The sequence below is a fragment of the Megalobrama amblycephala genome, linkage group LG14, assembly GCF_018812025.1.
Source record: "Megalobrama amblycephala isolate DHTTF-2021 linkage group LG14, ASM1881202v1, whole genome shotgun sequence".
Classification (NCBI taxonomy): domain Eukaryota; kingdom Metazoa; phylum Chordata; class Actinopteri; order Cypriniformes; family Xenocyprididae; genus Megalobrama; species Megalobrama amblycephala.
The window spans coordinates 3,159,294-3,174,225 of NC_063057.1; the positions used below are offsets into that span (position 1 = coordinate 3,159,294).

At 38.3% G+C, this 14,932-nt stretch overlaps 1 pseudogene; it reads right to left on the reverse strand.

Moving 5' to 3' along the window:
* Window positions 1-677: 677 nt before the first annotated feature.
* LOC125245559 overlaps window positions 678-14,932 on the reverse strand; it is a 33,416-nt pseudogene continuing 19,161 nt past the window's right edge.

A 14,932-nucleotide genomic window follows, 5' to 3' on the forward strand; every position in this document is an offset into this window, starting at 1 on the left:
AGACCAATACCTCACGTGACGTAACTGACAGAATTTTCCATGCACAGAGACACTGGCGGCAGCAGCAGAAACAATGTCAGCCTCAGAGGTGTGGAAATTCTTCAAAATTAATGATGACAACACACACATTGCGAACTGCATGCTTTCAATCACAATTCGTTATCGATTAGTGAAGGAGGATATGTATTATTTGTGAATTCACCCACTGCCCCCCGGTGCCTATATGCAGGAACTACATAACACATTAGAATTAATCAGTTCTCCTCTCGCCTGAATGGTCAAATGTCCATTGTGTTAAGTATCTCACGTAAATACAGTCGGTTATGGCTTAAGTGGACATAACAGGATATGTGTCAGTATCCATGGATTCGGTCTTAAAGGGACCATAGCCTATATTTATCATTATTGTTAATAAAACAACAGAATATGTTAAATAAATGTATACATGGTAAATAAACCTACTGTATCTGAAAAACAAGTTTAATTAATTTGTATAACTATAGTAGTCTATTTGTTGTATTGTTTGTAATTTGTTTGTAAATTTATTTTTATATAACAGCAATTATATATATTGGTAATTATGCCCTTTGAAGGTTATTGGACACTGTGAAATTTTTGTTCTTTAAGTTTGTGACAAGCACATAAAATTAGAGTAATAATAAAGAAGCTGTCCTACATTCATTAGTCTCACTGTGTGGTGCTTGGAAAACTGCAACATCAAAAAAAAAAAAAAAAGAGAGAGAGAGAGATTAATAGATCTATTAATTAGAATAGAATTAATAAAAAAGTATCGGTTCTCGTACTCGGTCCTTAAAAAATGGTATCGGTGCATCCCTAATAATAGATATAGTTAAATGTAGTATTTTAGAATTAGGATTTATGTATTAATGTATATAAAATCACACATCAATCCACATTTAAATAGATATATAGCAGTAAACAGTATGAGCTGCAAATATTTAGGATTGTTTATTTGGCGAAATCTGTAAAAATATGCTTTTTATTTTTCTTAAACATGATGCTGTAGTCTTCAGTGTTGTTGGACTCCACAAAGACATCTGAAGCAGTTTCTGTACTGCTGCCTGACCTGGACAAGAATGAGATGAGAGGAGCTGAGTGAGTTCATGAGATCAGTTTAACCAGTTAAACATGTTTAAATGAAAAGTAGAAAAGAAGAATTAATTACCTAGTTCACTTTAATATAAATCATGAGAAATAAGAAATATGCTTATTACTAGTATGACATGAATGAACTCATGAACCAAAATGGAATTTGTTTATAATAAATGGGTAAGAAAATGTGTTTTAAAGGAGTCATATGATGCTTTTTAAAAGTTCATTATTTTGTTTGGGTGTAGAATAGGTTAAAGTAATAGTTCACCTAAAAGTGAAAATTATCCCATAATTTACTCACCCTTAACCCTTAGGTGTATATGACTTTCCAACATGATCTCACAGCTCAAGTTGCCAAATTCGTATGAATTCGTACAAATGATGTACCCATAACCCTGTCCCTAAACCTACCAGTCACTGGGGTTTAGACAAATCATATGAATTCGTATGAGTGACGTCGTACAAATTCATTTGAATTAACCACCTCATAAAATACTTACAAATTGGTTGTGAGATAGCGTTGGACTTTTTTTTTTTTTTTTGCCAAACACAATCGGAGTTATAATAAATAATATCATGGCTCTTCCCAACTTTGTAATGGCATTAGTGCATCCATCCATCCATCATAAAACTAATCCATACGACCCCAGTGGGCTAGTAAATGCCTTCATGAAGTGAAGCGATGGGTTTTGTAAGAAAAATATCCATATTTAAAACTTTAGATTAGGGTCCAATTCTCACTATTAATTAACTATTAACTATGACTTTTGCCTCAATAAACTTCTAATTACTTATAGTAGTAAGGTAGTTGTTAAGTTTAGGTATGGGTAGGATTAAGAGATGTAGAATATGTTCATGCAGAATAAGGCATTAATATGTGCTTTATAAGTATTAATAAACAGCCAAAATCCTAGTAATATGCATGCTAATAAGCAACTAGTGAAAATTGGACCCTAAACTCAAGTGTTACTAAAACTTTATAAACTATAATCATCAGTGGCTTCCAGCAACAGCTGCAGACATGTTCATGAGAGAGTCTAGTTCCAGCAAAAGGGTGACCTCTGACCCGACGTAAGACGTAGCTCCTCTTCCCTTATATCGAAATCTGACATTTTTCTTTAAAACTTCTCAATTTAGACTACTAATTTGTTTTTCTTTTGCTCTATTCTCTGTGCTTCCTCATTTCTCAATTCTCACGTAAGCTTATGTTACGCCTACGTCATACATCCTACATTTGGAAAAAGAATAGCCTACCTTTAATGTGAAATAATGATGGCAATCCTGTGTTCTTATATTGCCAACCCCGTAAGTAAACAGAGCAAATAGAATCGATTCCAGGAGTTGATACCTTCGACTCCTATAGTGGGAGTGGGAGTCGAACCCGAAAAACCTGGAATTGAACACCCCTAATTGCAGCTCCTCTATTTATTCCCAGTCTGTCTGAAACATGCTGATGTCTACAATGCCCCTCTTTCTGAAAAGCTCAGTATGCTCCTATTGGCCAGCAGACCCAGTACATTGTGATTGGCCAAATGCCTCAAACACGTGTTGGAAACGTAACGCCCCTTACCATAATTGCAAGCTTCAGAGGCTTTAAGCAATTGTTAACACATAGTTAATAATGTCTGTTTTACTGTATCAGTTCGAGCCCTGAGTCGGATTCTGAAAATGTGTTTGATCAAGCCAACTTTGCAAGCATGAGCAGAACATTTCACAGTGGTAAGTGGCCTTTGTATGTAGTCAGCGTTGTACTCTCTTAGTGTCAGGAAGCGTTCCTCTGTAAAACGTGCTGTATACACGGAAACATTTGGGTTGTACTGCTAAGGAACAACTTTATAAATAAATCTTAATCACTGATTTCTAATTTCATCCAGGGACGGACTAGGACTAAAAAACGGCCCTGGACTTTGACTAGGCCTGGCCCAAAGCAATCAGTGTGCGGAAACTCGACAACAACAACAATAACGCCTGGCATGAGTGTCACAAGACTTTAATTGTGGCTCATGATACTATACCATCCAAATTATAGCAATAGCACTGATGTTGACTAGATGTTGTATTAAAAGCACATTAGATTAACTTGAATACTCATAAAGCAGGGGTCTCAAACTCAAATTGTCGGGGGGCCGTTTCTGTGATTGACACCTCATAGGAGGGCCATATTATCCTTCAAGCGCAAGAAAGCGCAACATTTCAGAAAATTTACTTTCCTTTGCATTATTTCTCATTTAGCCTACTTCAAATTTCATTAGGCCTACTAAAATATTTTTATACCTATACTATAAATATCTTATTTACCATACTAAATGTAAACAGCAGTGTCTCTCTCATTGTTACAGAGTGTAATATAATTATATAATACTATTACTAATATAATACTATTAATTGAAATAGTCTGGTGCGACTTCTCACATCCAACAAGATATATGGAATAAAAAATCAGTAATTTAGGAACAAAACCAGCAACACTTGTGGCGTCGAGGGGTCAGAAATAAACAAAAAAACTGGAGCTATATATCAACTTTATTTTGCCAAAAAAATAAAAATCTCTCATTGTTACATACATTATTAGTTTTTAACATCTAGTGGAAGTATTTTCCCTTACTTTATGTTAGCTTAAATAACATTAAAATCTTGCACTGAACAACACTGTACTGAACAAATACAATCCCTGAATACATTTGTACACTCCTCTGTTTCTTGACAGACACCTGCAGCGCTTGTGCTCACACAGCTGGGCCACATTTGTCCAAGATGCCGTTTGAGCATCGGTAACGTTTAATGGTTGCATCGGGCGCGTTTCGGTGGTTTAAATCGGCGCTCGTGACTTAAAGTCGAGTGCTTTTACCGTAATTTAGGCAAGCGCGCTCATAATAGAAGCGATTGAGAGCGCGGCTCATGGTTGCATAGCAACGACAGACGCCACTGGAGCGAAAGCGCATTGGAAAGGAGAATGCGGCGCGATATGTGAATACCCCTTATGCTGCGTTCACACCGAACGCGTCTGGGGCGTCAAATTCGCGCCAGACGCGTCTAGTTGGACGTTTGAACATTTTGAAGTCAGACGCTTCGGACGCGCGTAAAATTCGCTCAATTCGCGCGTCTAAACAAAGTGTGTTCAGACGCGAATTCGCGTCATGGGAGGGGCTTTCATCTCTTTCTGCACAGATCCTCTGAATAAACACATAATCTCGTCAGATGGAAACCTGTAGCGGCAATTTAACTCGGTTATGCCGGCCGGATTTTGAAGGTGGGCTAGTATCAACGGCTAAAATCATGCAAAAAGTTTTACAACTAACCAGATTGTCCGATTTCTTCGCTTATTCTTTTCCAGGCAAGGTCCTTTTTATTCCTGTCTCGATAAAAATATAATGACACATCATAGAGCTCAGGGTGGCAGCGACATCTTTGTTCTGGTCTCCACCGCTGATCACATCATAAACACGTTACTACCAAAGCAGAGTCCCTGATTGGTTAACGCGCCGCGAATTTACGCCAAAGTTCAGATTTTTCAACTCGGGCGTTTGGGCGTCAGACGCTCAATTCGCGCGTCAGCCGCGTGAACGCTCAATTCGCGCCGCGCCATTCGCGCGTCAACGGCCGATTCGCGCCGCGCTAGACGCTTGATTCGCGCCGCAGGACACCTAGACGCGCGTTTACATTGACTTAACATGTAAATCAGACGCCTCAGACGCCCCAGACGCGTTCGGTGTGAACGCAGCATTAGAACGGCGACTTTTTCTTTGCATATCAGACAGGTAGCAACTAGAGAATAATAATAATAATAATAATAATAATTTAGCGGGCCGGATTATGTTTTATTTTTGAGATCAGTTGCGGGACGGGTAGAGGGGTTGGGCGGGCCGGCAGTTTGAGACCACTGATCTAACGTCTTTGCTGCTTACTTGGCGGCCACGGCCAGTGCAGCTGGCATCCAACTTAAAGGTGCATTGCTGCCACCTACAGTACTGGAGTGTGAAACAGATTAGTGGGGGAAAAAAACAGATGATGACTGCGTGCGTGGCGGGTGGTGGGCCGGCCCGCCGGCCGCCCTGGAGTACCGGCCGTTCTGTGATTCTCCAGATCACACAGATGGCCAGTCCGCCCCTGATTTCATCCATTTTCGGAAGGCCAAACATAGTGGTATACTGTACTGTTTTGGAGAAAGACACTGATCAGTGGTTTTCCTATGGAGCAGGATGATAAAATGACTGAACTCATTACTGAGGACAAGCCTGGCCTAAAAGTTTGAAGTAGTTTTAAATGCTTGAAGTTTGATCCGTCTGTCTGACTGCATAGCATTAATCCTTTCAAAGGCATTCTGTGTCGGTTTAAATTTGAACTTTTGACTGTTGGAATTTGACGATTCTTGGCTCGTTTGAACATTCATCACAGGAAGGAAATGGAAGAGCGGCAGCAACTGTAATAGTCTTTTATATTCAGTTTTGACATGCAATATGATGGGAAATTGAGTTATATCTGACCTCATTATTGAGGACACAATAGATCAGGAAGATGAAGGTTCCCTGCTGGGAGTTCAAGATCAGGAAGAGTATCTCCAGCACCTTACTGCCATTAGTGAAGAAACCCAGAATCCAGGAGCAACCAAGAACCATAAACTGAGCCAGTGTTTTAAATATCATAATCCTGCAGAGAAAGAAAGAGAGTTTATGTGTCTCTATTGACCAGTTTGGAGCAGAAGTCATAGTTACATCACTTGTAGCTGTGCATGCACAGTGGTGGCAGAAAAATAACGGTAACAAGTAGAGGAAAATGGGAAAAATCCACAGAATAAGAGAAAAAAGTTTTGTTGTGCCTTTGAACGTCAGAATTAGAATGCAAAAAATATAGTCTTCATTTTTATAGAATACCGTCATTGAAGATGTCCTTTGAAGCAAAACGCAGATGTTTATGTTGCAAGTCACAGACTGAACTGATGAAACCTGCGATGATTAGTCTACTATTAAAGCATGGATTTAATGTAAACAGCAAGTCTACATAATATTCACATAAGCAAGTCATAGGGGACACACATAGCAGTTACAGAATGAAATAATATTTAAGCCTATAACATTTTACATAGATAATTTTTAAACTTAGCCTATAACATTTTTATCTCACAATTCTGACTTTTTTTCTTGCATTTGCGTGTTTATATCTCCCGGTTCTGACTTTATAACTCGCAATTGTGAGTTTATATCTCAATTCTGAAGGGGAAAAAAAAGTCAGAATTGTGAGATATAAACTCGAAATTAACTTTTTTATTCTTTTATTCTGTGGCTTCCACAGACTGCTACTTGCAGTACTGTTATTTTCTGCCACCAGGTAGGCTCCGCCCACAAAAAACAAAAATAGGTCTATTGACTATATATGTATATTTTCTATGGAGTGTTCAAATCTGAACGTTTGATACTTGGTTTGTTTCATCTGTGAAATTTCAGCATTCAGATTTTTGAGAGTTGAGCTCAGACTGATGATGATGCTGATGAAGAGAATCATGTTCAACTGAAAGTAGAAAACAAATAATTAACCACCTTGTTTTCTCTTTAATACAAATTAAATCATAAGAAATAAAAAAAAATGTGCTTACTACAAGTATGACAGTAACAGGACCCAGAAAACTCCAGATAAAACTTTTATCCCTTTTAATCCAGCAGCTGTTTAGAGGAAAACACAATATAATAACTGAATGAATTTAGGTGTTGACTATTGAAATTTTAAAGATTTTAATCTCATCCATGATGTTGATACAGTATAAATGTATTTTTATCAGAGATGTCACAAAAGCACAGAACTACTTTATTTCCTTTCAAAACAAATCAACTTAAAAACAACAACAACATCTCACTGTTCGCTGCCGTAGCCATCAGGAACCAGCCAGCCAGACACGCCAACCACAACCAGAGCAACCGCATATCCAATCACACACAGGAATCCACTGTTAAGCACCTCCCTCTTTTTAGAGCTGATCCGTGATAGGTTCGTCACACAGATGAAGAGCAGCACAGCTTCAATGAACATCCACACAAAGCCGGAGAGAAAGAGGAAGTGCACAACACCTGATATCACGGCACACAACACCTGGAGACAGTGAGAGAGGGTTATGATGATTTTCAGTGAGATTGTGCTGAGCTGTAGGGCTCCTTCATCATTCTCACCTGCTGAGGGCGTATGAGGCTCAGAAACTGTTGTGTGAGCAGGAAGAGAAGGTGAGCCAACAGCAAACTCATGCAGAGGTTGACTCGAGCCACATTATTCACTCCAGGACTCCACTGACAAAGGGCAAAGGACAACAGGGCCAAACTGAAGAACACCAGCCCCACGATCACACACACCAGATTCAACCAGTCCAACAGTGAGTCGCTCTGAGAAAACATGTCAGAGGATATGTGTGCCAAATCTGTGCTGCTCTTGAATGGTCACTATAAATGTTGACCATCTGCTCCAGATTGCATTTGAATTCAGCTAGTGCATTCAATGTTTCAATCTTTTGAGGAGTTTTACTTATTCACTTTTGTACCTCTGGTGGGAGTGGGATTGATGGGGTTTGCATGATGAGAGCGAATGTTGACAGATGAACACAGGAACACACGGTGAAGCTGCTGTTGGTCTTTAAAACAGAACATCCATCTACAACCCACTCACTGACATTCCAGTACACACAGGACAGAGAACCATTGGGGTCGAGCTTCTGCAAAAAGAAGAAAGAGCATGCAGAAAATATTATAACACTGAATATTAGATGTTGTTGGAGTTGGACAAAAGCACATTTCAGTCTCTCACTCTGATGTGTTTGAGGGTGAAGTTGACCGGTTTGGTGAGTTCAGTGTTGTTGGTTTTAGGAAGAGTAGCTGAGATCACAGTGGACATCATGGTTTTATCTGTGTCATTTGGTGTGTTGAATAAGTTTGGCTGCAGTAGATTCTCCATTGTGTTGTAGCTCATGAATGCCACAGAAGCTGATCCTGTGTGAAAGAAACAAAAGCATACATGCAATACTATGTTAAAACATGAACTTTAAAAAAAATAAGTAAATGTGGTTTAGTGATGATGGTATGATGTCTCTTTTTTTTACAATGAAAAAAAATGTAATCAAATGAAAACATTTCACATACTTTCAATGTTGTTCTTGGCAATCCCAATGAGATCGATGTCCACAGAAGAATTTGTTGTGTCAAGTCGAGGGATTTTATCTAAGGTGACATTTGGTCCAACCATGAAGACTTGTCCCTCTGATTAAAAACAAACAAGCAGTTATTTGCTATATTAATTAATTTGCAATATTTTTTTTTTATAAAAATCCCATAAAATCAATTTGCACAAATGACAAATAAATAAAATGAATGTTCACTATTGTTGATGTAATTTGACTGAAATGTCCTTAAAATTAAACACTGTAATTGATTATTACCATAAAATTGATTATTACCATAGACTTATTTTTATCATTTGAGAGTTTGGTAAATGTTTGGTAAATTGTGAATGTTGATTGTTCTATGCTCAAGGCAGCAAATATTCACAAAACACATCGTGGTCACCAAACCATGAACTACTTACTGTAAATGATCTTGTGTTTAATGTAATTTCTTTTTTTTTTTTTAAAGGTTTTTCAGGATTAGGGTTTTTTCAGGACATTTCTACCAAATGGCGAATTTACACCAAAATACTGACCTTTGACATCAAAAACAAAAGATACAGCCAGTGATTTCTGTTCTCAGTTAAAACATTTGTTGCTCATACTCAAGTATAGTTACTGTAGCTGGATTTATCATTGTTGCTGTCTGCCTCCTATGATCCACCTCTGCTCTCTGCTATATTTACTGAAGTCCCTGACATCATATATAATCTCAGTTTCATCATCAATGATAACAGTTTCTACACTCACCTACAGCAGCAAGAGTAAAACTGTCACTGTCACTTTTGTCTGTCGGCTTCACCAATGTAGATATGAGTTTCTTGCTGGCTTTTAACATGCGGTTTCCATAGGAGGCTAGTTCAGTTAGGTTGGCTGATGATGATGATGATGAGGAGGATGTCTCTAAAATCTTCTCTGAAGCGTTGAAGGCCGTAGTCAAAATGCTGGTCACTGTCTAATTTATTGATCAGATAAATAGTTATATGTAGTTAAGAGAGTCAGTAAGGCATAAATGCTCATTTTTCTCTTGAAAACTTACAGTCACAGAAAGCACTTGAGCTGTAATGTTCTCTATCTGATCAAGAAGATTTCGAAAGTATTCTGAGGTCTGACTCTGAAATCACAATTATCACAGCATTATGCGGTAAGTAAGACAGACTGTGATTTTAATCATGTTTTGAAACATTAACAGCAAACAAATGTAGTTTGTGCACAGAACCATCAAGAATAAATAGAAAATCACATTCATATTTCAAATATATCTACAACTCAACTTACACCACATCCTTCTTGCAGCATATTTAAACCTGCAATGACAGAAATCAGCATGAAGACATAATAAAACAGAACTGCAAATGAAAATTCAGCATGGTCAGACAAATCTATAGAAAATACACGAGTAAGTTGTTTTTTTCTTTCACATATTTGTGTATCTTCTTTTATTTGAAAAAGATCAGCGACATATGACATTCGAAAGAACAAGACTTTCTTTAATTCATGATATCTGGTATCAAGCTCTCTTGGGTCATTCCTTTACAAAAGAAAATGTACAATATTAAATTTGTGCTTCAATTACGAATGTTTTAAACTCACATTTGCAGATGACTCCAGCATCTTTATGATGTCCACAGTCATGTATTCCCCATCCCGGTGTCCTACAGTTCTTTAGTGAAGACTCAGTGCCAGTGCAATTTACATCATCCATCCATATCTTTCCTGATCCTTGTCCAAAATAAGCTTCACTCTTTGCCTCTTTCACATTCCCACATCCCATCTCTCTACACACCACTGCAGCATCTGACAGATCCCAGTCATCATCACACACTGTTCCCCATGATCCATTATAGAGAACCTCGACTCGTCCAGAACAGGAGTGACTGCCATTCACCAACCTGATAGCTATTATCCACACAAATAATATAAAGATACAAGTAAGATATTTTTTCCCCTCACATATTTGTGTACCTTCTCTTATTTGAAAAAGAGCCATGACATATGGCATATGAAGGAACAAGACCTTCTTTAAATCAAGATTTCTTCTATTTTGCTCTTTTGGGTCATTCCTTAAAAAGAAAATGTACAATATTCAATTATTCAGTTATAAATGTTTTTGACTCACAGTTGCAGATGACTCCAGCATCTTCATAATGTCCACAGTCATGTATTCCCCATCCACGTGTCCAACAGTTCTTTAGTGAGGACTCAGTGCCAGCACAATTTACATCATCCAACCATATCTGTCCTGATCCTTGTCCAAAATAAGCTTTACTCTTTGCCTCAATCACATTCCCACAGCCCATCTCTCTACACACCACTGCAGCATCTGACAGATCCCAGTCATCATCACACACTGTTCCCCATATTCCATTATAGAGAACCTCCACTCGTCCAGAACAGGAGTCACTGCCATTCACCAACCTGACAGCTATTATCCACACAATTGATTGTTTTTAATTTATTATACAACATTATTTAAATTCTTTGAATATTTTGACTCACATTGGCAGATGACTCCAGCATCTTTTTGATGGCTACAGTTGTGTACTCCCCATCCATTTGATGAACAGTTTTTCAGTGTAGCTTCATTCCCAGCACACTGAACATCATTCATCCATATCTGTCCTGATCCTTGTCCAAAATAAGCGCCACTCTTTGCCTCTTTCACATTCCCACAGTCCATCTCTCTACACACCACTGCAGCATCTGTCAGATCCCAGCCATCATCACACACTGTTCCCCATATTCCATTATAGAGAACCTCCACTCGTCCAGAACAGGAGTGACCGCCATTCACCAACCTGACAGCTGTTATCCACACAAATAATATAAATACATGGGTAAGTTCTTTTTTTTTCTTCCACATATTTGTGTATCTTCTTTTATTTGAAAAAGATATGTGACATACGGCATTTGAAAGAACAAGACCTTTAATTCAGGATTTCTTATATGTAGCTCTCTAGGGTCATTCCTTTACAAAATAAAATGTACAATATTAAATTTGTGCTTCAATTATGAATATTTTTGACTCACAGTTGCAGATGACTCCAGCATCTTTATGATGTCCACAGTCATGTATTCCCCATCCTCTTGTCCTACAGTTCCTTAGTGCAGACTCATTCCCAGCACAATTTACATCATCCATCCATATTTGTCCTGATCCTTGTCCAAAATAAGCAGAACTCGCTGCCTCTGTCACATTCCTACAGCCCATCTCTCTACACACCACTGCAGCATCCGTCAGATCCCAGTCATCATCACACACTGTTCCCCATATTCCATTATAGAGAACCTCCACTCGTCCAGAACAGGAGTGACTGCCATTCACCAACTTTATAGCTAAAATCCACAAAAATAATATAAAGTTAAGTAAGTTGCCCCCCCCCCCACCTCACATATTTGTTTGCCCTCTTTTATTTGAAAAAGAGCAATGACATATGGCATATGAAGGAACAAGACCTTCTTTAATTCAAGATTTCTTCTATTTTGCTCTCTTGGATCATTCCTTAAAAAGAAAATGTACAGTATTCAATTATTCAATTATTAATGTTTTAAACTCACAGTTGCAGATGACTCCAGCATCTTCATGATGTCCACAGTTATGTGTTCCCCATCCAGGTGTCCCACAGTTCTTTAGTGAGGACTCAGTGCCGGCACAATTTACATCATCCATCCATATTTGTCCTGATCCTTGTCCAAAATAAGCAGCACTCTTTGCCTCTTTCACATTCCCACAGCCCATCTCTCTACACACCACTGCAGCATCTGACAGATCCCAGCCATCATCACACACTGTTCCCCATATTCCATTATAGAGAACCTCCACTCGTCCAGAACAGGAGTTGTCTCCATTCACCAACCTGACAGCTATTATCCACACAATATGAAAAACTATAAATCGATTCTTTTAAATTTATTGTACAACATTATTTAAATTCTTTGAATATTTTGACTCACATTGGCAGATGACTCCAGCATCTTGTTGATGGCTACAGTTGTGTAGTCTATTTGATGAACAGTTTTTCAGTGTAGACTCTTTCCCAGCACATTTTAAATTATCCATCCATATAGGCCCCAATCCTTGTCCAAAATAAGCACCTCTTTTTCCCTCTATCACATTCCCACAGCCCATCTCTCTACACACCACTGCAGCATCTGACAGATCCCAGCCATCATCACACACTGTTCCCCATATTCCATTATAGAGAACCTCCACTCGTCCAGAACAGGAGTTGTCTCCATTCATCAACCTGACAGCTATTATCCACACAAATAATATAAATACACAAGTAAGTTATATTTGTGTATCTTCTTTTATTTGAAAAAAATCAATGTTGTATGTCATTTGAAAGAACAAGACCTTCTTTAATTCAGGATTTCTTATATGTAGCTCTCTCGGGTCATTTCCTTACAAAATAAAATATACAATATTAAATTTGTGCTTCAATTATGAATGTTTTTGACTCACAGTTGCAGATGACTCCAGCATCTTTATGATGTCCACAGTCATGTATTCCCCATCCCGGTGTCCTACAGTTCCTTAGTGAGGACTCATTCCCAGCACAATTTACATCATCCATCCATATCTGTCCTGATCCTTGTCCAAAATAAGCTAAACTCTTTGCCTCTGTCACATTCCTACAGCCCATCTCTCTACACACCACTGCAGCATCTGTCAGATCCCAGCCATCATCACACACTGTTCCCCATATTCCATTATAGAGAACCTCCACTCTTCCAGAACAGGAGTCACTGCCATTCACCAACTTTAAAGCTATAATCCACACAAATAATATAGCAGTTTTTTCCCCCCACATATTTGTTAGCCTTCTTTTATTTGAAAAAGAGCAATGACAGATGGCATTCAAAACAACAAGACCTTCTTTAAGTCAATATTTCTTCTATTTCGCTATCTAGGGTCATTCATTTAAAAAAGAAAATGTACAATATGAAATTATTCAATTGAATGTTTTTGACTCACAGTTGCAGATGACTCCAGCATCTTCATGATGTCCACAGTCATGTATTCCCCATCCAGGTGTCCTACAGTTCTTTAGTGAGATCTCATTCCCAGCACAATTTACATCATCCATCCATATCTGTCCTGATCCTTGTCCAAAATAAGCAACACTCTTTGCCTCTGTCACATTCCCACAGCCCATCTCTCTACACACCACTGCAGCATCTGTCAGATCCCAGCCATCATCACACACTGTTCCCCATATTCCATTATAGAGAACCTCCACTCGTCCAGAACAGGAGTGACCGCCATTCACCAACCTGACAGCTGTTATCCACACAAATAATATAAAGATACAAGTAAGTTGTTTTTTTTCTTCCACATATTTGTGTACCTTCTTTTATTTGAAACAGATCAGAGACATATGGCATTCAAAAGAACAAGACCTTCTTTAATTCAAGATTTCTTCTATTTAGCTCTGTAGGGTCATTCCTTTAAAAAAGAAAACATACAATATTAAATTATTCAGTTATGAATGTTTCTGACTCACAGTTGCAGATGACTCCAGCATCTTTATGATGCACACAGTCATGTATTCCCCATCCTCTTGTCCCACAGGTTTTAAGTGAGGAGTCAGTGCCAGTGCAATTTACATCATCCATCCATATCTGTCCTGATCCTTGTCCAAAATAAGCTTCACTCTTTGCCTCAATCACATTCCCACATCCCATCTCTCTACACACCACTGCAGCATCTGTCAGATCCCAGCCATCATCACACACTGTTCCCCATGTTCCATTATAGTGAACCTCCACTCGTCCAGAACAGGAGTGACTGCCATTCACCAGTCTGACAGCTATTACAGTTATATGAAAAACTATAAATATAATATTTTTAATTTATTGTACAACATTATTTAAATTCTTTGAATATTTTGACTCACATTGGCAGATGACTCCAGCATCTTGTTGATGGCTACAGTTGTGTAGTTTATTTGATGAACAGTTTTTCAGTGTAGACTCTTTCCCAGCACATTTTAAATTATCCATCCATATTGGCCCCGATCCTTGTCCAAAATAAGCACCTCTTTTTCCCTCTATCACATTCCCACAGCCCATCTCTCTACACACCACTGCAGCATCTGACAGATCCCAGTCATCATCACACACTGTTCCCCATATTCCATTATAGAGAACCTCCACTCGTCCAGAACAGGAGTCACCATTCACCAGTCTGATGTCAGTGCCAATGACAGTTGTGCAGCCTGTGCATGTTAGAGAGTTACAGATGCAGATTAATTTTTCTATGAGGTCTTATTTCAGAAGATTTTGGTCATCAGACAAAAGAATGTACAGAGACTAAGTTTTGTGTCAGTATGTTGGTCTCCTTACCCAGAAGCAGAAAGAGTTGCACGGACCACAACATTTTGGCTGCAAATATATTTCATATGATATTAGATATGAAATATCCCTTGGTTTACTGTCTCTAGAATTTTTATACAAAACATTTTAGCTTCATATGGCTTCCACTCTTATTTATAAAGAGAAGTACATACATATGAAAGCCATTTAGTGTAATGTAGTTCGTAAGTATCAGCAATAATGAATGAAAGCATGAAAGAATTTGAATGTTTAAGCATCTTCTAGTACTTTAAATTGTAATAATGTATCACACAAATGCAGTGTTTACAGTTACATTTTTTGGTTGCACTTTATTTTAAGGTGCCC